General features: G+C 42.2%; 1 pseudogene; it reads right to left on the bottom strand.

Annotated features, from left to right (window-relative positions):
- Positions 1–10,307: 10,307 nt before the first annotated feature.
- On the bottom strand, positions 10,308–14,092 carry LOC115552680 (uncharacterized; annotated as a pseudogene).
- Between the last annotated feature and the right edge of the window lie 9,512 nt (positions 14,093–23,604).

Here is a 23,604-nt window from a genome sequence, read left to right as displayed (position 1 = left end):
TGGACATATATTTCCTCTCAACCTGATATTTGACTTGCAGAACAGAGAAACGTGTTGAAACATATTTGCATTTGCTTATATATATACAATAGTACTTCTACTACTACTACTTCTACCACTAGTATAAATGAAGAAAAGTTGTAGTTTAAAATAACAGTGTGATAGCCCAAAATGTTCAGCATGCATAAGTTCTGATTTAAAGACCAAGATCACTGAAATCGGTCATCTCATCATCTAGTGTAGATTGTCAGTGTTTTAGAATAATGACTATTAAGTCGATACAGACTAAATTAAACATGCATTGGTTCGCTGAATCCTGATGTGAATTGGCCAGGATTATATTTGTACTTCAGTGATCTCACTTTGTAACAAGTGGTGGTAATGACAAGGCTGTAGAATCTGAAGCCACAACTTGCCCCAACCCCTTTATAAACATGTATTCTTGTGTGGTTTTGAAGATACAAGCTTCATGAACGAACATTAATCAGGGAGCCAAACTGATCTGTAGCAACTTAGAGATGTATAGAATACTGTTTTGTGTATGTTTGAAGTCCTTGAGCTTTAGATTGCCGTCGCATGCTGAGGAGGGGTTTGTTCAGTCTCTTCTCTTCTTGAGGCAGGTACTCACTTGATGTGACGTCTCCAACAACAGCAGGGGAAATACTGTTTCATGTTGTTTCAGCACACTGGAGGAGGCTCCTGTCAAGGCTTTCGTGTCAGCCCTGTGGAGTTCAAGGCATGGCTGGTGGTAACCTCTGAGTGGTTCCACCTGGGACATGAGCTGAGGGTAGCTGTGCTTTCAAGTCTGCTTGACAGCAGGGAGGGTGCATCTTAAAAAGAGCAGTTGTTTCAGCAACTGTTCTGTGATGGCTCAGCTTGGTGATGGCAAAGTCCTTTAGACTCTAGAGCAGTCATACTCAAGTAGCGGCCCGCGGGCCTTTTGTGGCCCGCGGGGTGTCTATTAATGGCCCTCGAGCTGTTTTGAAAAGTTTTTTTGATTATAAAAAAAAAAAAAAAAAAAAATCGTGCTGGGCGCTCTTATTTTGAAACCGCGCGCCGCGATCTCAATACGAGGCTGGGGGTTGCAACGATAAACAGATAGCACTCCAGCCCACAGACCGCTCCAGCCCTCCCAAACTCGAGGCAGACAGTCCATCTCAGCAGCAGTCAAGGCCGATTTAGGGTCGTTTTAGACGCAGAGACATAAGCACGTAATTTACACAAGGGACTTGTTTTAGACAAGTTTTGATTTACGGTTCCTTTAAGGTTCCTTAAGGATTGCGCGTGTTGCAAGGGGATTCTCCGCCAGAACAGTAGGGGGAGCAACGAACGAATCTGTGGGCGTGGAAGTGGAAATCGCTGGCTTGTTTATATTTAGAATTATTATAATTCGTTCTTGTGTTTTCTTCTTCTCCTTCTTCAAAATTCTTCATTCGCTTCTGTCACGGCCTTTTAAAAATTGAGCTATTATGCTGTAAAACCGGAAATGTGAGACTCCTGAAAGGATTTGGTTAGCTGGCCAATCACAGTCTTTGCGAGCTGCGTAGGGCCGTAGTGTTTTAGTCGCATAGTCAGGAATTTTGGCCGACGCACTTAAGCACGTAAGGGGGGATATTTTACCGCGCAAGGGGGGGTTATGTATCTTACGTGCTTACGCGTTACGTCTAAAACAGAGCATATATCGGCCTCAGTCACACGTATACCGACCGGCCCCTTGAGTCACTGAAAAAAAAATGTGTGGCCCCTCATCATTTCTACTTGAGTACCCCTGCTCTAGAGCATAGTCCTCATCCACACCGATGGTCTTTAGTGACTTTTTCATGATGAAGCTGGTGCATTTTCTCAGGACAATTTATCTCAAAACACATTTTCCAGTATTAAATATATGTTCAGTTTCTTGGTGGAAGTACATGGGCCAAGAAAAGCATCTCAAGATATACAACTATGGTTAACAGCTTATAGCTCCAGAATTTGGCTAAGAATAACAGAAACAATAAAATATAAATAGGCAGAATATGAAGTGATGGAACAAAATTGTATGCAAATGTGTAAATATATCTTGCTTTGCTGCATGTAGAAACTTTTGCGTACCTGGGAAGTATGTTGTCTGCACGTCATTACCACCTCTCACACTCTTGAAACCTGAGTGGAAAGTTTGGTTTAAAAATAGACTGAGCACATCACACTCTAGCCACAAAGCAAAACTTTCCATAAGTCAATAGAGGTGATTGGTTGGTTATGAGAAGCAAATCTAGTAAAGATGGATGTCTAGTGTGTGTGTGTGTGTGTGTGTGTCTCTGTGTGGCGCGCATGTGCATTCTTAACCTGGTTTTGCACTTGCTTTGTGTCTCCACAGTATCTACAAATATCACATTTATTGGTATATATTTCATTCATATACATTTCCCTCATGCATGATCAAATGGCACACTCTGCAGGGAAGAGGTGGTGTTCATGCTATTTAAACGTTGCTGACTTTCCATGAACAGATTTTATTGCCTATAATTGATTGGATATACCTAAAAATCATTAAAATCGAATTTATTACAATTCAAGTTCCATTAAGTTCATCAAAATGAGATTTATTTTCTTTTTTTTAATAAATGGCCTATTAAAGGTCCCATGACATGAAAATCTCACTTTGTGAGGTTTTCTAACATAAATATGAGTTCCCCTAGCCTGCCTATGGTCCCCCAGTGGCTAAAACTTGCGTTTGGTGTAAAACGAGCACTAGCTGTTCTGCTCGCCTTTGAAAAAACGGAGGCTCAAGCGCGCTGATTTGGAATGTCTGTGCTCATGACGTCATGAGGAATCTCGGCTCCTCCCCTTACTCTGCCTGGCCCGCCCAGAGACGTTGGCCCGCCAATGAGACTCGACCGTGCGAGCGCCACATGTGTGTGTGAATACACACACTGTAACGCAAGTGTTTCTTGTCGGTTCTTTGACGTGTCTTGTATTTCCACAACGAGACTGTCGTGGGGGTTATCTGAGCCATGTTTGAGAAGGAATTGGGGGAAAGGAACTTTGGTTTGACTCGCTGAAGTACATGAACTGCGACATGTCGCCGGTTGCCGCGAGGCACCATCGCCCGGCAGCGGGCAGCTGGCAGCAGGCAGCGCGCGGTTCAGTCGACTTCAGGTTGATGTGAAAGTGGAAGAACCAGAGACGTCACAGAACCCGACAAAGTCGTTTGTGATTCATAATATCGTCTGGAGGCTCACACAATATATTATATGATATAGATATCTATGTATTATATGATATTATTTAGATATAGAGCTCCAGGACTGTAACGCAAGTGTTGTACACTTCCTTGTTATTTGGCGCATAACGCGTCGGACTCTCGTCTCTGGTATTTCTACAACGAGACTCGTATTGGGGGTTATCTCAGCCAAGGTTGAGAATGAATTGGGGGGAAAGAACTTTGGCTTCGACTCCCTCAAGTCAAGAACATGAACCACGACAAGGAGGAGAAAGGGATCTTTGCCGGGCAGCGCTTAGGCACCTCCGCCTCCGGCGGTGGTCCCTCAGCGGGGCTCAAGCGGGAGACATTCGCCGCCAACAATCCCTTTCTCCTCCATTTCGTGGTTCATGTTCTTGAGGGAGTCAAAGCCAAAGTTCCTTCCCCCAATTCATTCTCAACTTTGGCTGAGATAACCCCCAATACGAGTCTCGTTGTAGAAATACCAGAGACGAAAGTCCGACGCGTTATGCGCCATCACACCAACAGCAGAACGGTTATCCAAATAACAAGGAAGTGTACAACACTTGCGTTACAGTCCTGGAGCTCTATATCTAAATAATATATATAATACATAGATATCTATATCATATAACATATTATGTGCGCCTCCAGACGATATTATGAATCACAAACGACTTTGACGGGTTCTGCGACGTCTCTGGTTCTTCCACTTTCACATCAACCTGAAGTCGACTGAACTGCGCGCTGCCTGCTGCCCGCTGCCGGGCGATGGTGCCTCGCGGCATGTCGCAGTTCATGTAGCCTACTTCAGCGAGTCAATCCAAAGTTCCTTTCCCCCAATTCCTTCTCAACCATGGCTCAGATAACCCCCGACAGTCTCGTTGTGGAAATATAAGACACGTCAAAGAACCGACAAGAAACACTTGCGTTACAGTGTGTGTATTCACATTGATGTGGACGTTGAAGAACCAGGAACGTCGGAATATCGGCTCACACAGCTTTTGGCCGTGATAATATGTATTATATGATATAGATATCTGTGTAGGCTATATGATAATATTTAGATATAGAGCTCCAGGACTCCCGTGTGTTCTAGAATATTTACAGAACACGGCTAAAGGCTGTGTGCGCCTCGCCATTGCGATACATCCACTGTAAACAGAGCGCATGGTACCGTCCCTGGCTGCAAGCTGCTCAGGGCCACACCCCCACCCTCCTCCTTGACACGCCCACCGAAACAGCGCATTTGGGGGAAGCTCAATGTGCGACTGGCTCGGAGTGGCTGTAACTCTGCACCACGGCTGAATTTCAGGAACGTCTTTGAATACTGTGTTAGTTGCCCACTAATACCTATATTAAAGAATACATAAAATAGCATGTCATGGGACCTTTAAAATAATTTGGTTTCGAGTTCATTCAGTCATAAGACACAACTCTGGCGCCACCTAGTGCTTTTGCAGGGACATTACTACTACTAACGTTAGCTGGCGCAGATTTAAATGCATCGGCTAGACTATTTTTCTTTCAATCTCCCGGCACTGCCATAACGTTTTTTACCGTGGGCTTTCAATTTTGAGAATAAACGACACCACTTCAGTCCACCGCACATTACAAACAAATAGCAACTCGCTCTTGACTTGCTGCAAGTGCTACTGACAAACCTCATTTTAAAGAACTGCTGCTTCAGGAGGAATTACTTTTCGTGATGTTTACCCATTGAAGAGCATCCAAGCTCATTTATATAAAAAACAACATGAGCCACCTTCTCAGAACAAATATGAAGACACTGGCCAACAACTTTTCCTCATATTTTCTTGAATGAAGCTCCAATGCTCATTTTAATGCAAAAGGTTGTGCTAATCATTCACCATAATGGAATGTCTAGAGAGAATGGCGGCAGGCTACAGAGTGGAATCTAAAGCAGTGGTTCTCAACTGGTCGGGCCTTGGGACCCACATTTTACCATGGGCACTAAATTGCGCCACACATTCCGCGACCCATTCAGATCAAGTCCGCGACCCACTTTTGGGTCGCAACCCACCAGTTGAAAGACACTGATCTGAAAGACTCCTTATACAATGTAGAGGCCACAAACACAGTTAAAGTCTGATTGTCACAAGCATCTCGGGTTACTGTGCCATTTTGATTTTCAGACTGGTTCTCATGTAATGTAAAGTCATGGCATACGATAATAATGACATCCTCATAACGTTTAGCGGGAGCCTTCAGAATTGGATTAAAAAAATCCTTCATAAATCAGGTGTTATAAAAACAGATTTATTTCTAACATTTTACCAAAGTTGTTCACCATTACAGAAAAGCTCAACACACCCATCAATAATCGTACTGGTGTGACTTGATATAATCTCAGGACAGGTTAGAGATCCCCAACTGCGGATGGATATCACTGTGTACGTAATTTAGTCTGTGGTCTATTGTATTTTTGCAGAAATCTAGCACGTTGTTGCTAGATTTTTGTTTGACATGAATGCATATATATATAGACCTATTCGGTAACACTTTATAATAAGGTCCCATAATAAATAGCAAACTAGTCATTACCTAACCCTTTGTTAATATTTGTTAATTGTTACTAAAATATCTATTTGGCAGAATTTAATCATTTTTTTTCACTGAGTTAGGGTTTAGGGTTAGGGTTGCTTTCCCCTACAAAATTAAGCTAGTTTCATGCATTGGCTGGTGTGACAAACTGGCAATCGGCATCCCATGAGACCCTTGACCAATGTGCTGAAATATGCAATAACCGGTTATCTCCACAAGGGGGAAACAGAGACCATCAAAGACTATAGAGGTAGTGTGGAGAACGTGAGCCACTATTCTCATTCCAATCCACATTGAGCCGCTTCGCACACGAGAGATGTTGGCAGGGTTGGAGGAGGAGTTGCGAGGGTTGGTTGTAAGGCGGGGAGTTAGGCCAATAGCCTGGCCAATCATCATTGTACCTCCCATCACTCCTCCCACGGATCCACTGCCTTCCTCACCTGCAATATTGTGGACAGCAACAGACAGCAAGTAATCATGAAGTGTGTAATCCTATCAACAAATGGTGGTTTAAATAAAACAAGATGAATGATTTCAGTTTGTCAGCTTTGCCATTTAAACCGGAATCCTTAGGAAGCTCATCTGTGAAAGTCCTTACTGTCCATGAAGTCAGTGTCCTGTCCAGCCTGCGCTGGTCTCAGTTTGTTGGCGGCCAGCCTCAGAATCAGAATCGGAAATCAGAATCAGAAAAGGTTTATTGCCAAAAACGTTTACACATATACTAGGAATTTGTATATGTGGCAGGTTGCAGCCGATCAACTTTTCAGCATATCGGATGATACGCTGCAGTCTGCTCCTGTCTTTGATGGTAGCAGCAGCGTACCAGATGGTGATGGAGGAGGTAAGGATGGACTCTATGATGGAGGTGTAGAAGTGCACCATCATGGCCTTTGGCAGGTTGAACTTTTTCAGCTGCCGCAGGAAGTACATCCTCTGCTGTGCCTTTTTGGTGATGCAGCTGACGTTCTGCTGCCACTTGAGGTCCTGGCTGATGACTGTGCCCAGGAAGCGGAAGGACTCTGCGGTGCTGGCTGGGGAGTCACACAAGGTGATGGGGTGAGGGTGGAGCTGCGTTCCTCCTGAAGTCCACAACCATCTCCACTGTCTTTAGAGCATTGAGCTCTAGGTTGTTTAGGCCACACCAAGTCACCAGGTGGTCAATCTCCCACCTTTAGGCAGACTCATCTCCACCAGAGATGAGCCCGACGAGCGTGGTGTCATCTGCAAACTTCAGGAGCTTGACCGACTGGTGACTGGAGGTGCAGCTGTTGGTGTACAGGGAGAAGAGCAGGGGAGAAAGAACGCAGCCCTGAGGGGATCCGGTGCTGATGGTCAGGCTGTTGGAGACGTGCTTCCCCAGCTTCTCATGCTGCTTCCTGTCAGACAGGAAGTCAGTGATCCGCCGGCAGGTGGAGTCGGGCACATGCAGCTGGGAGAAGTTGTCCTGTAGCAAAGTGGGGATGATGGTGTTGAAGGCAGAGCTGTAATCCACAAACAGGATCCTGGCGTAGGTCCCTGCTGAGTCCAGGTGCTGGAGGATGAAGTGGAGGGCAAGGTTTACAGCATCGTCCACAGACCTGTTGGCTCTGTAGGTGAACTGCATGGGGTCCAGGAGAGGGTCCGTGATGGACAAGACAAGTCGCTCAAAGGATTTCATGACCACAGAGGTCAAGGCGACTGGTCTGTAGTCTTTGAGTTCTATTCTATGTTTTTTTGGGGATGGGGATGATGGTGGAAGATTTAAAACAGTCGTGTACATGGCATGTCTCCAGCGAGGTGTTAAAAATTTCTGTAAATACTGGAGACAGCTGATCTGCACAGTGCTTGAGGGTGGAGGGGAGACAGAGTCCGGTCCAGCTGCCTTGCGGGTTTCTGCCTCTTGAAGAGTCTGTTGACGTCCTTCTCCAGGATGGAGAGAGGTGACGGGGGGGGGGGGGGAGGGAGGAGGTCTCAGAGGTAGGCAGGAGAGGGAACGCCTGGGCTCCTGCTGAGGTGGGGGAGGAGGGTGTGGTGATCTGGGGTTGGTGAATGGGGGACAGCTCACCGATCAGCTGTCTCGTCCTCCCGTCACCTCTGGCAGGTACCTGGCCAAACAGGACGAAACACAACAAAGGCGTCAACAATGGGGACAATGTTGGATCAATGTGATGTTGTTTTTACAAACAGTGTCTTACTTCATAAAACAATTTTTTTATATAAATTGTGTACAGTTATTGTATTTTGTACATAACATGTGGCCATATAATTTAGTTCACCCAGTACCCATAAAAAAATCACTCTTCACAGAAAAATCCCCTTTCAGGTTCGGTCAGTGATAGGAAATGCGTGCATTTCATGCTTGGTTACTGAATAACCGCAGCAGCACGTCCTGTTGACCTTGAGCAGGTCGATGGATGTTTCAGAGCGCTGGTTGTGCGTGTTAAACAGACGCATGTAGCCACAGTCCTCGCCCCTCAGCTCAGCCCCAGCTTGGGGCGATGCTCTCGGTTTCCACCACAGTGGAAAAAAAAATAACAAGAGGAAATAAGTATGTAGGTATGTATCTTTTATTAGCTTTTTCAGAATCAGGCTTTATCGGCCAAGTACGCTTGGAAATACAAGGATTATGACTTGGGTTCATAGATGCTTGTTGCATTTCATTAGATCAGATAGATAGGTTTTTATAATGTAATTATTCAAATACCAGATCCCATCTTAAATCAAACTGGACCTTTAAAGACAGAGGGGTCCAGTCTATTTCTCTTTTTCTCCGTAGCAACTGGTAGACTGGAGATGACCTGATTCCCCAGAGGAGGTAAAGCTTAAACCCAGTTCAGATCAAATTTGGAATCTTGTGATGCAAAAGCACATCCAAATGAACGTTAATGCTCCGCTGTTTGGCAAATGCTGAGAAACAATTAATAAACGGAGGGAAATGTCCACTTGTGACATCGTTGTAAATCGCCCCTTTAAAAAGATGTATCGTTGCTCGGGCTAGTTACTAAATCTCTGACGCCATGCAACGGCTTAAGACACTCGGCAACCAACCAGTTCACACTTTGTCTGCAACGGTCTCAAACCATTTTTCATCCCCAACCTTTTCTCTGAACTGGGCTTAAGGGAGAGTTATTTGTTTCGCCCTCCACGCACATACTCAGACCGAGTTTTATTTTTTTTGGTGCATTTTCTACAGTTTATTTGCTAAACTTTGTAATATGTGGTATGGAAGCTGCCATACAATCAGTTGGAAAATAATGGAGGTCAATGGATCGCCAACTGCCCAATTTCAGCAGTTTTTATATGTAATAGTTTGAGATATTTGATTGTTGAACATACGCGTTGAACACACACCGTCGGGTACCGTCAGTTGTAGCCTAGAATCTCTATTTATTGACAAGTCTCAAAAGAAAAGGTAACGTTAAGAGTCATGCACGTCGCCATGACACGTGTAATGCATAACGCAAAAAGGCATTGCGATCCGCTGCAACCAGCCCTCAAAACGCGTCTAGCCAGAGCCGATCAGAGAGAGAGAGAGGTCACAGGACACAGAACGGACGGGCGTCACAATACCTAAACCCGCACTATGCAAGTAGTGCCTCCTATGTTCCTTTGACTCAAAAGAACAGAGACTGTTTCAAGGTTGTTCACATGTAATCTATTCACTTCAAAGTGTGATTTGAACTTTGCCTCTAATTTCCAGCTCAAAGTGTAGATGACTAAAACAGTCCATATTAGCCTATGTTCTACAAACGGTACATGCACTACCCTTATTTCCCTACCCTATTATTGAAAAAAGGGTAGCCTACATGCAGTAGGCTACCAACTGGTGTCCAATTCATGCATCAACTCCACAGAAATGCACCCACACCAGTGGATAGATTCATCGCTGCAGGACATCAGGCATACAATAGAAGATCGTAGTCATCAATTCATTCAATTCCTTTATTAACAACATTTTAGAATAGCAAATAACTTATGAAAATGAATGAAACACATGAACATTTACAGCGACACAAAAACCTTTGGCAAGCACACACATTATGCTAGAACCAAATGAACCCCAGCTACAATCAGGTGGAGAGATATGAATGTGCTCTGTGCAGCTTCATGAACTCAAGCCTTTATAATGACCAGCGTTAAGTGGCAGTTAATACCAGTGGCGTCACTAGGCTGTTTTATTCGGGGCTTAAGCCCCAGACATTATTTAATTAGCCCTGAATATAATTTTTGGGTAAGGAAAAATATATATACTATCTATGGAATGCATTAATTAAATTCAGTCTAGAAGTGATACAATTATTATGGTCACTTATGCTAGTTAGTTATGTAGAAAGAAACAACGGGATTCCAGGGACTTCTCAAAATAAAGTAGCCTAGTCCTTCTAGATAGTCCTTCTGGCAAGAGAATAAACAGTTTAAAAGCATAACCAGAATATATATGTATATATGTGTAAGGTCTGTCTCACTTGTATTTATTTTACTCTGACATAACCTGAATGGAACTGTAGATGTTTGGGGATAAGCAGCACAGCAGTCAGGTAGCTATTTAAAGTTAATAACTGGCGTATTTGTGTTTATTTAGGTTAAGCATTATGAAAAAAATTGCCGTCCGATTAGCGCATTTTAGCGCATGCCTAGTTTTTAGGTTTCATGAGCATCAGGGGCTTAGCCCACCGGCGTTGGGCTGGTTAATACAAGCTAATGAAAAATAGCGCTTTAAGTGTTGCTTCCTATCATCTCTCTCGTTATGGTTCAGTGCTACTCGAGCATTGTCCTAATCTTAGTATTTACCTTAGCTTCTCTCATCGTATTTTAAACTTCTACTTTTATCACCTTTGGAAATATACTGCACATCCACGTTACAATATTGAGGAATTCAAACTATATTACGACTAGGTCGATGGTTTTCAGTGGCAGGTTTCTCTCACAGCAGAATACAGACTCTCCTGAGTCTTCTCGTTGTTCTTCTTCCTTCCTCTGGTTTTCCTGCCAGAGAACTCCAATGCTGCGTAGTTCAAGGAATCAGTTTTCTCGTCCTACAACAGAGAACTGTGCATTACTAACAAACATCTGAGAGGATTCACAGCCGTAAGGAGCACTTCTTCTAGAGTGAAGGTCAAACCTACAATCATACGGGTGTAAAGGCGTCTCATCCTATACTGGGGCCTAGACAGCCACACGGGGCAAAAGGGTGCTTAGTTATAAGATTGTGCCCCCTTAGTTTTTTATCCATTACTCCTATCACACAATCTGCCCCATCTGTATTCTCACCCTAATTGTGGTTACAGAGCGCTTCATTCACACAACTCTACTGCACACATGGCACATCAAAGTTAGACATTTCACCAGCTGAAAGAAAACAATTTTGATTGGACTTCGAAAAAGAAAGTTAGGGTCAATTTGACCGTTTACTTTTACTTTCAAAGAAAAAAAAACACAGCATATTACGGCACTCTTGAGGAAAGTCAGCTTGGTCGGGAATTATCTGTGTTTTTACAGCGGTTCAGTAGCAGCCGTGTGGGGTAGAAAATACATTGTGTCTACTACAGATAACTACAGATTATTATCCCTCCTGTGTTATCAGCAAGTAAAAAATGTTTGTGGCCCCTTTGTAATTTCTGTCCTCTCTTTAATTCTGCCTACGGGTGTGGGCCGAGAATGTTTTGTGACCAAAGCCAACACTAAACCCGTTCATTTGACCCGATAGAAAAAACTCATCCAGGAAGGTGGTTAGATAGAGAGAAAATTAGATTGATTATTTTTGACCCCCATCATACCTATAGAAGTTGCACATCCATGTAATTAGAACATATTTATATTTCTTGATACCAATGAGGTGACATCCATGAAACACGGCTCGAAAACTAGTGTTTCTCAATAGAAATGAACTTAAACAGATAGTTTTTCATTGGGTTGTTTTTCGGTCAAACCTTTTTTTTCTTATAAGTAGAAACAAATATGCACAAAATGTCAAATACTGTCACTTTTAACATGGATTAGTATGAAAGTACCCATCCAACATGAGCCGCAAGCCCTAGCTGGTTGTAATGTCGATTAGATTTCCACGGCACTTAACACAATAGTTCTGCTAGTTGACAAATGTATAGGATAAATTAACTATGCATTTAAAATGGATCTCTTGATTTATAGTACTATGTAACTCCATCAAAGTTAATCAACTGAATGCAACATGTTGAAACAGCTGTACCTGTGGTTCCTGAATCACTGAGTCGTGTGGGACAGAGTGGGAAGCACCCAGTGTTCCTGAGAACAAGAAGAATAAGATTCACTTTTAAGATTGAGTAGTTCATGCAGAATTGATGTAACCCTATTATAAAAGTTAATCATAAAAACAGAAATTAAGATGTGTGCCAAACTATAACTACTGTTATTCCTAAACTAAGACCTTCCTATGAAATCAAATGTTCCACAAAATCCATTCTTGAGAAGGTACAGACCTTTGCAATGCTCACAAACTTGCTTTCTATTTCTGGTGAGAAGGAGGATTATGATCACAACCAGACAGCAAGCCAACAGTTTTCCAAGCACCACGATTGCTGGAACCAGATTGGGTCCTGGAATCAACAAGGTGTCAGTACAACTTCCCCACATAAAGTAGGAATTATATATATTTATTACATGGGTCTTTTCAACGTTCCGTTCACTTGCATGGGCACTTCACAACTTCCGGCGGTGAATTATTTTTTGTTATTCTACTTCATTTAAGAATGCTCGATTCTGATTGGCTGGGAGGGGTGCATTAATCCGGCATATTGCCCGCTGACTTGTCGGTTCTACTTGCTGCTGACTGAGCACAGTAGATCAATACGCCGCTTGTATCGTTTTCTATCACATACATTTCAAACATGAGGTCCGTTGTAAAAATAAACCAAGGAGTGCATGTTTGATCGATCGTCATTAAAGCTGACTTGATACGAATGTAACAACTACGTTGTTAAACTAGTGATCAGTTGCAACCTTGTGTGGTTGCTATAGAAACGCGTTACCTACAGTTGAGCTAACGTTATTCACCGTAGTTCTAAAGGGAACTACTTTTCGAGGGAGATGAACTTAAACAGAGCATACATTTAATAAGCATGCAATACGAATAAGAAAAAGGCTAATTATTAAAGTATATGAATTGTTTTATTATGTTGGCCGGCGCGAAGTAGAATAAACGGAATCATCACCTCAAGGCAGGGCAATGAACAGTTTGATATGCCCGGCTCGCGGAAGGTTACCGCCCGTAAGCCGTCCACGAGCCGGGCATATCAATCTGTTGATTGCCCGGCCTCTCGGTGATTATTCCTTACATAATTCATTGGCAACGGATGAATAATGACCGCTGTCAAGGTAAACAAAAGGACTTTTTGCCTTTGGTATCACTCCGCACGTAGTCCGGTAACTTGTCAATGTGCTGTCGGTTGCTAAGCGACGACGTCAACGTCTTGGGCGGACTATTTCTCTGCTGATCAACACTATGAATGCTGGTAACAAATACATTGTAAATAAATTGTTTCGTTTTGGGAAGTAGCCGTGTAATAAGCGGGATAATGTATAGAACTTTGCCGGTCATTATCGTAAAATAAGCCCCTTCATGGCGAAGCAAGACACCTCCGCTGCGCGTCGGTGTCCTGTTCGCCCTGTCGGGGCTTATTTTACGATAATGACCGGCGTTCTATACATTATCCCTTACATAAATAATTATATATTCACCTGTTTTGTTAGTTCCATTTTGCAACACGTCCAGCTTAGTTCCACTTCCAAACACAACTTCCCCACATGCTGCCAGGGCACAGTAGTAAGTCCCAGCATCAGAGGAGTCTACATTGTTCTTGGGGAGAGTGTAGACACAACTCTGTGGAGCAGACGGAGGCCCAGAACTATCTGACATTCACCACTCCTGTTTCCATTCATGTAAATGGCAGCAGGCTGAGATGATCCAGATCTGAACCAGTACACACTGGGTTCCCCTTGGCACTGGTTACTGTGGTCCGTCCTCTGGGAGGTAATAGAGCACTGGAGAGCCACAGGGTCTCCCAGCTGAGCTGATGCAGACACAGGCTGTTGGACCACAGTCTGGGAGACAAACCTCTGGTCATTGGGATCTGAACATTGAAATAATATAATCATCATCAAAACTGAGAAAAAATATATATTGGGCTACTTTCAGATGATAATATAGAAAACAAGTAGAAAAGGATATCTTACCTTTGACAGACAAAAATAACCCACTCCAATTCTTTGAATAATGATCTTGGCAGAAATAGTTTGCTTCATCTTCTTTACTCACAGATCTAATGTTCAGATCCATGTCTGGTTTTGCTGCAGTGAAAATTGAATCGAAAGGGGGCTAAACTCACTATATTCTTCCACTATTAAAGCAACCTTTTGGGGAACATATCCAATCGATTGCTTGTACCATACAATAAATCTTTCCTTTCTAACTCCACAATGTAAAGTAACATCTTCTCCAAGTATTGCTGTTTTCAAAGAGACGATATGAGGACCCTCTTTGGTGTCAATCATCGCTGAAAAAATAGACACAAACAATTCATCCCATTGAAGAAAAAGCTCAAATGAATCGCTGGTCTAAATTATTCTTTCCAATTGGTTTCAATTTTGTATTTTTAACAAAAAACACAGTATACTGCAGAAATAACAAAGTCAAACAATTTGGACGTAACATTTTTAGAGGAATTTTACTTACATAACCCCATAAGAATTGTAATAGCAAAAACTCTTGCCGACATTGTTGCGTTTCGGTGCTCTACTAGTGCTGTACTGACTCAATTGAAAGATTTGCCCTTATAACACAGGCGTTTTGATATCCTAGATCATCAGTGATTGGCTGGAACTTAAAGACACTGAGAGCAGCGAGGCTGCTGCACAACACAGGAAACTAAGTGGAGATCACATTTAATTTCAATCCAAACTGAACACTAAAAACATGGCATTCACATTGTTTTTATCACATATTACAAACATCGAAAGCAAGTTTCATTCGTTTCCCTAAATGTATGATGAGGAGAAATGTATGATGAGGAGAAAAACCTAACCCTAACCCTTTTGTAATACTGTTTGAATTTCTGCTATAATTCAAACCCTGTTACCTTTTGGTTAAATAAAGTTACAGTAGTAGGTCCCAGCATCAGAGGAGTCTACATTGTTCTTGGGGAGAGTGTAGACACAGCTCTTGTGAGCAGACGGAGGCCCAGAACTATTCTGACCATTCACCACTCCTGTTTCCATTCATGTAAATGGCAGCAGGGTGAGATTGGTCCTGATCTGAAACCATTACACACGGGGTTCCCTTGGCACTGGTTACTGTGGTCTGTCCTCTGGGAGGTAATAGAGCACTGGAGAGCTCAGGGTCTCCCAGCTGAGCTGATGCTGACACAGGCTGTTGGACCACAGTCTAGGAGACAAACCTCTGGTCATTGACATCTGCCACGATTAAAAACAAGATTTATCATCAAATTAATCAACTGCTGCTTAATCAAATTGCTTAAAATATATTTTTGCTTATTACCAAGACCAGCAAAATGTTGAAACTAATATGTTACCTTTGACGGCCAAAAATTTGCAGGATTTTCCAAATATTAGTCTACTTGGTTACAGAAAAAAATTGCTTCATCCTTTTTTTTAATATCCCTGATTATCAGATTATAGTCAGTTCCCACTCCAACTGTGATTCTTGAATTCAAGGATGGGTAATTATTTTTTCATCAATTTTGTTAGCAACCACTTGGGGATGATTCCAAGAGAATTGCTTTAAACCAATATTTTTAAAATAAAATATAGATTCATCGTAAAAACCACAATGCCAGAGTGACAGTATCTCCGAGGTTTGCTGTTTTCAAAAAGACCAATCGAGGAACCTCTTGGGTCTGAATCAGAACTAAAAAGCAAGAGAAACAAACAAAAAAGATTGAATAATATTTATTTAACAAACACTAAAATATTTTTATTTAATGAAAAAGAGAGCAATTTTAATGTGAATAGAATAAGTACGTACATGCTGTGCTCTGAATTGTAATAGCAAAACATAATGCAAACGTTGTCATGGTATGGTGCTAAACTAGCCCCCCTTTCTCTCTGAAGTGAAAGATTTTGACTGTAAAGACCAACATTTATACAATCACAGATCCACGGTGATTGGCTGGGAACTTAAAGAGGCAAACTGAAGTAAGCCAATGATATAATGTTTTTTCTAGTTCATATTTGTAGTTTATATATTTTTTGTATGTATTCCATCTATATTGACAAACTTGTTCTACTTCTATCTACTTGTAATATCTAAATAGCACTACCTGTTTATGGCCAATCTTCCCTTTTCAAATATGTTCACATGCCGCCAAGTGTTTACATCACCCACCATCATGAATCATATTAAAAAGCACTGTATGGTTATAATAACAGTTATGGTAGTTGGGGCGAGTAATACAGCAGCCTAACACACTTGGACCCCCCACCCCACCAGGAGAACATTACTTTGTGTTCGTAAATTGGGAGGCTACAGTTTAGTTTGTTTTCACAGCGGTATATGTGGCGGGGTTAAACCAACCTGATGGAGTTTTTTTAAACAACGTCAGGCTGCGGTAACTGCCCAGTCAATAATTATTGGCGGGCCAGTTTATATCTGGATGGTTCCCGAGGCTGGGCTAACATGATCAATGAAGGTGTTGAATGCGTATCGTCCATTTGCTGTGTCCAAACAAACAATCAGAGAGCTTCAATTCTTGATCGCCAATGCTACTGCCATCTTTCATCATTAAATTATGACATCATTCTTTGGAGATCTTGATTGTTTTCAACGTACAAAGAAACAGTTTGTGACCCGCCCTATAGAGCACATGTATGTTCAGATGACGTCCTGACCACATCACATTAGTAAGTGCAGTCGTAGTGAGGTAGTAGGACTAGTTGTGTTAGTAGTTGTGGTATTGTCTGAAGTCTTTGAAATTATACTGCAATGGTTGTAGCTGTAGAACTGCACAATGATAACATCTATATACTATAAGATCTATAATCTCTACAGTTGATGTAGTGCACATTTTTGGGCACGTTGTTCATGTAAAAGCTAACGCCCAAATCTCATTGACTTCAAAAGAGAGTAGTAGTAACAATACACATGAATATAATAATAAGAATCGCACACGTCGACAGGTTGTAAGATAAAGCTTTACCAGAGGGGTTAAATATGGATTAAAAATTGATTAAAAGACTGCAGGAAAATCTGCAATTACATCAATTAATTATCATTAGCAACCATTAACCGTGGATGCTTTTAAATACTGGTAGGCCACAGCTTTATCTCCTCTGGTTGAATCTAATCAAGATTCTGGCCAATTAAGAGTATGAATTTATTGTATGACAGCCTTGTTAAGAATCTTCATTGATGTTTTAAAGATTTCAGAACAATGTGAGTAAGAAAAGTTTCTAAATAAATCCTTACTAAGACGTAGTAAACCATATCCTTGTGTTTTACATGTCTATTGCTATATCACCAGACCCCCTCTTGAGCCCACCTTGTTGATGATGCATCTGTTTGTTTCAGGCTGCATGTTTTATAACCGCCAGTGTAGATTTGCAGTAAATGCAACAAGCCCAAAGCATCTAGTGTGACTTCCTTTCCTTTGTGTTGGAAACAAAACAGAGCGAAGCCCTTAGCAGCGATGAGCTGAGAGGCGAGAGCTGTGGCTGGTCATGCCTTTTTCTTCGACACACCGCCAAAAACTCTTAACCATAACCTGCTTGCAGGTATCAACAGGATGTGTTGCTGAGGTGCTGCAGAAACCAACCATGAACATGGACATATATTTCCCTCTCAACCTGATATTTGACTTGCAGAAACAGAGAAACGTGTTTGAAACATATTTGCATTTGCTTACATATAATAGTACTTCTACTACTACTACTATTACTACACTAGGATGAATAAGGAATGTTGTAGTTTAAAATAACAGTGTGATGGGTTCAGCATGCATAAGTTGCACAATCTGATTTGCTGAGGAGGGGAGGGGTTTGTTCAGTCTCTTCTCTTCTTGAGGCAGGTACTCGTCTCCAACAACAGCAGGGGGAAATACTGTTTCATGTTCTTAAAGCACACTGGAGGAGGCTCCTGTCAAGGCTTTCTTGTCAGCCCTGTGGAGTTCAAGGCATGGCTGGTGGTAACCTCTGAGTGGTTCCACCTGGGACATGAGCTGAGGGTAGCTGTGCTTTCAAGTCTGCCTTGACAGCAAGGAGGGTGCATCTTAAAAAGAGCAGTTGTTTCAGCAACTATTCTGTGATGGCTCAGCTTGGTGATGGCAAAGTCCTTTAGAGCATAGTCCTCATCCACACCGATGGTCTTGATTTTTTCATGAAGCTGGTGCATTTTCTCGGGACAATTTATCTCAAAACACAATTTTCCAGTATTAAATAAGTTCAGTTTCTTGGTGGAAGTACATGGGCCAAGAAAAGCATCTCAAAATATACAACTACGGTTAGCAGCTTATAGCTCCAGAATTTGGCTAAGAATAACAGAAACAATAAAATATAAATAGGCAGAATATGAAGTGATAGAACAAAATTAAATGTGAATGTGCAAATATATCATGCTTTGCTGCATGTAGAAACTTTTACGTACCTGTGATGTATGTTGTCTGCACGTCATTACCATTTCTCACGCTCTTGAAACCTGAGTGGAAAGTTTGGTTTAAAAATAGACTGAGCACTTCACACTCTAGCCACACTTTCCATAAGTCAATATAGGGGATTGGTTGGTTATGAGAAGCAAGTCTAGTAAAGATGGATGTTGTGTGTGTGTGTGTCTGTGTCTGTCTGTGTGCGCGTGCATGTGCATTCTTAACCTGGTTTTGCACTTGCTTTGTGTCTCCACAGTATCTACAAATATCACGTTTATTGGTATATATTTCATTCATATACATTTCACTCATGCATGATTAAATGGCACACTTTGCAGGGAAGAGGAGGTGTTCATGCTATTTAAACATGGCTGACTTTCAATGAACACATTTTATTTCCTATAATTGAGTGGATATAATTCACAGAACAAAGAGAGGAAATTAGGTCTGAGTTGCCTCTCCCTCGAGAAAAAAGAAATAAATGAAGATAGGTTTGTAGCAGGGAACTCTGAATATCTCGAAGGAGGGCGTATGGAGAGCAGTTGTGAGTTAAGCCCAATGCTTGTGCCTGGACAGCAGGATGCATACATCCTCACAGAAGGAGAATATTACCTAAAAATCAGTGAAATCGAATTTATTACAATTCAAGTTCCATTTAGTTAATCAAAATGAGATTTATTTTCTTTTTTTTAATAAATGGCCTATTAAAATAATTTGGTTTTGAGTTCATTCAGTCATAAGACACAACTCTGGCGCCACCTAGTGCTTTTGCAGGGACATTACTACTACTACTAACGTCAGCTGGCGCAGATGTGCTACAGACTAGAGAACAAGTGAGTTAATTTCTGAAATTTAAATGCATCGGCTAGACACGTTATCTTTTTGTCTTTCAATTTCCCGGCACTGCCATAACGTTTTTTACCGTGGCTTTCAATTTTGCGAATAAACGACACCACTTCAGTCCCCCGCACAATACGAACAAATAGCAACTCGCTCTTGACTTGCAGCAAGTGCTACTGACAAACCTCATTTTAAAGAACTGCTGCTTCAGGAGGAATTACATTTCGTGATGTTTACCCATTGAAGAGCATCCAAGCTCATTTATATAAAAAACAACATGAGCCACCTTCTCAGAACAAATATGAAGACACTGGCCAACAACATTTCCTCAGATTTTCTTGAATGAAGCTCCAAAGCTCATTTTAATACAAAAGGTTGCGCTAATCATTCACCAGAATGGAATGTCAAGAGAGAATGGCGGCAGGCTACAGAGTGGAATCTGAAGCAGTGGTTCTCAACTGGTCTGGCCTCGGGACCCACATTTGACCATGGGCATTAAATTGCGCCACACATTCCGCGACCCATTCAGATCAAGTCCGCGACCCACTTTTGGGTAGCAACCCACCAGTTGAAAGACACTGATCTGAAAGACTATAGACCTTATACAATGTAGAGGCCACAAACACAGTTAAAGTCTGATTGTCACAAGCATCTCGGGTTACTGTGCCATTTTGATTTTCAGACTGGTTCTCATGTAATGTAAAGTCATGGCATACGATAATAATGACATCCTCATAACTTTTAGCGGGAGCCTTCAGAATTAGATAAAAAAAAATCCTTCATAAGTCAGGTGTTATAAAAACAGATTTATTTCTAACATTTTACCAAAGTTGTTCACCATTACAGAAAAGCTCAATACTTATGCTCAACATAAACTGAAAACAAAACCTTTGCCTCCCCCTCACAAATAAAGGTTTCTTAAGTTGCTGTTTAACAGAAAGTGTCCTTGCCATTATCTATACATTCTCATTGTGCTGTTTTTTGCCTTTATTTGTCCGATTACGAAAACATCTAACTCCAACAGCTTCATGTATTGTCTTGTGGTCTCGTTTCATTCTGCATCGAATAATTGAGGAACAATATCTATGTTAACTTTCTATTTAATTGTTGTTAAGTCTATACAAAGCCAATAATGTACGAGCATAGATTTCTCTTCAGAACCCATACACACACAGCTTTTTCTGGATGTTCTAAGAACACTTTGAGCATGAAACCGATCAGAAAGAAAAGACGTGAATCGAAATCGACAGTTTCCTTTCATGGCTTAAATCGCGCAACCATATGGGTACTGCATAACCAGGTAAATAGTAATTATAGTGAGGTACAATTATTGCTTTCCCCTACAAAATTAAGCTAGTTTCATGCATTGGCTGGTGTGGCAATCGGCATCCCATGAGACCCTTGACCAATGTGCTCAAATATGCAATAACCGGTTATCTCCACAAGGGGGAGACAGAGACCATCAAAGACTATAGATGGAGTGTGGAGAACGTGAGCCACTATTCTCATTCCAATCCATATTGAGCCGCTTCGCACACGAGAGATGTTGGCAGGGTTGGAGGAGGAGTTGCGAGGGTTGGTTGTAAGGCGGGGAGTTAGGCCAATAGCCTGGCCAATCATCATTGTACCTCCCTCCTCTGTCTCCTCCCACGGATCCACTGCCTTCCTCACCTGCAATATTGTGGACAGCAACAGAGAGCAAGTAATCATGTAATGTGTAATCCTATCAACAAATGGTGGTTTAAATAAAACAAGATGAATGATTTCAGTTTGTCAGCTTTGCCATTTAAACCGGAATCATTAGGAAGCTCATCTGTGAAAGTCCTTACTGTCCATGAAGTCAGTGTCCTGTCCAGCCTGCGCTGGTCTCAGTTTGTTGGCGGCCAGCCTCTGAATCAGAAGTCAGTTATCCACCGGCAGGTGGAGTCGGGCACGTGCAGCTGGGAGAGCTTGTCCTGTAGCAAAGTGGGGATGATGGTGTTGAAGGCAGAGCTGTAATCCACAAACAGGATCCTGGCGTAGGTCCCTGCTGAGTCCAGGTGCTGGAGGATGAAGTGGAGGGCCATGTTTACAGCATCGTCCACAGACCTGTTGGCTCTGTAGGCGGACTGCATGGGGTCCAGGAGAGGGTCCGTGATGGACAGGACAAGGCGCTCAAAGGATTTCATGACCACAGAGGTCAAGGCGACTGGTCTGTAGTCTTTGAGTTCTATGGGCCTTGTTTTTTTGGGGATGGGGATGATGGTGGAGGATTTAAAACAGCCTGGTACATGGCATGTCTCCAGCGAGGTGTTAAAAATGTCTGTAAATACTGGAGACAGCTGATCTGCACAGTGCTTGAGGGTGGAGGGGGGAGACAGAGTCCGGTCCAGCTGCCTTGCAGGGTTTCTGGCTCTTGAAGAGTCTGTTGACGTCCCTCTCCAGGATGGAGAGAGGTGACGGGGGGGGGGGGGGGGGGGGGGGGGGGAGGGGGTCTCAGAGGTAGGCAGGAGAGGGAACGCCTGGGCTCCTGCTGAGGTGGGGGAGGAGGGTGTGGTGATCTGGGGGTGGTGAATGGGGGGACAGCTCACCGATCAGCTGTCTCGTCCTCCCGTCACCTCTGGCAGGTACCTGGCCAAACAGGACGAAACACAACAAAGGCGTCAACAATGGTGACAATGTTGGATCAATGTGATGTTGTTTTTACAAAGTGTCTTACTTCATAAAACAATTTTTTTATATAAATTGTGAACAGTTATTGTATTTTGTACATAACATGTGGCCATATAATTTAGTTCACCCAGTACCCATAAAAAAAATCACTCTTCACAGAAAAATCCCCTTTCAGGTTCGGTCAGTGATAGGAAATGCGTGCATTTCATGCTTGGTTACTGAATAACCGCAGCAGCACGTCCTGTTGACCTTGAGGCAGATGGATGTTTCAGAGAGCTGGTTGTGTGTGTTAAACAGACACATATAGCCACAGTCCTCGCCCCTCAGCTCAGCCCCCGCTTGGGGCGATGCTCTCGGTTTCCACCACAGTGGAAAAAAAAATAACAAGAAGGAAATAAGCATGTAGGTATGTATCTTTTATTAGCTTTTTCAGAATCAGGCTTTATCGGCCAAGTACGCTTGGCAATACAAGGATTATGACTTGGGTTCATAGATGCTTGTTGCATTTCATTAGATCAGATAGATAGGTTTTTAGAGGCTTCCATTTCTTGAAGCTGCTTTGTCACCCACATAAAAAAGAGAAAAATTAAATTATTCAAATACCAGATCCCATCTTAAATCAAACTGGACCTTTAAAGACAGAGGGGGTCCAGTCTATTTCTCTTTTTCTCAGTAGCAACTGGTAGACTGGAGATGACCTGATTCCCCAGAGGAGGTAAAGCTTAAACCCAGTTCAGATCAAACAATAGGCGTTGATGTTAATCCAAATTAACGTTAATGCTCCGCTGTTTGGCAAATGATGAGAAACAATTAATAAACGGAGGGAAATGTCCACTTGTGACATCGTTGTAAATCGCCCCTTTAAAAAGAAGTATCGTTGCTCGGGCTAGTTATTAAATCTCTGACGCCGTGCAACGGCTTAAGACACACTTTGTCTGCAAAGGTCTCAAACCATTTTTCATCCCCAACCTTTGCTCTGAACTGGGCTTAAGGGAGTCAGTTATTTGTTTCGCCCTCCACGCACTTACTCAGACTGAAACACTTCCTTTTTTATTTTTTTATTTATTTAACATTTTCTACAATGTTTATTTGCTAAACTTTTTAATATGTGGTATGGAAGCTGCCAAACAATCAGTTGGAAAATAATGGAAGTCAATGGATCGCCATCTGCCCAATTTCAGCAGTTTTTATTTGTAATAGTCTGAGATATTTGATTGTTGAACATGCGCGTTGAACATAGAGAGACACACACCGTTGGGTAACGTTAGTTGCAGTAATCTCTATTTACTGACAAGTCTCAAAAGAAAAGGTAACGTTAAGAGTCATGCACGTCGGCATGACACCTCGGCATGACACCTGTAATGCATGACGCAAAAAGGCATCCGCTGCAACCAGCCCTCAAAACGCGTCTTGCCAGAGCCGATCAGAGAGAGAGAGGTCACAGGACACAGAACAGACGGGGCGTCACAATACCTAAACCCGCACTATGCAAGTGCCTCCTATGTTCCCTTGACTCAGAAGAACAGAAACTGTTTCAAGGTTGATCACATGTAATATATTCACTTCAAAGTGTGATTTGTTTAACTTTGCCTCTAATTTCCAGCTCAAAGTGTAGATGACTAAAACATTCCGTATTAGCCTATGTTCTACAAACGGTTGGCCTACATGCAGTAGGCTACCCTTTATATCAAAAGTATTAATAAATAGTTCATAGTTAATACATTTTCGGTTGATGAA

This window comes from Gadus morhua, chromosome 10, assembly GCF_902167405.1.
Source record: "Gadus morhua chromosome 10, gadMor3.0, whole genome shotgun sequence".
Lineage (NCBI taxonomy): Eukaryota > Metazoa > Chordata > Actinopteri > Gadiformes > Gadidae > Gadus > Gadus morhua.
The sequence above is the reverse complement of the archived record's forward strand: the minus strand, read 5'-3'. Positions and strand labels throughout refer to the sequence as shown.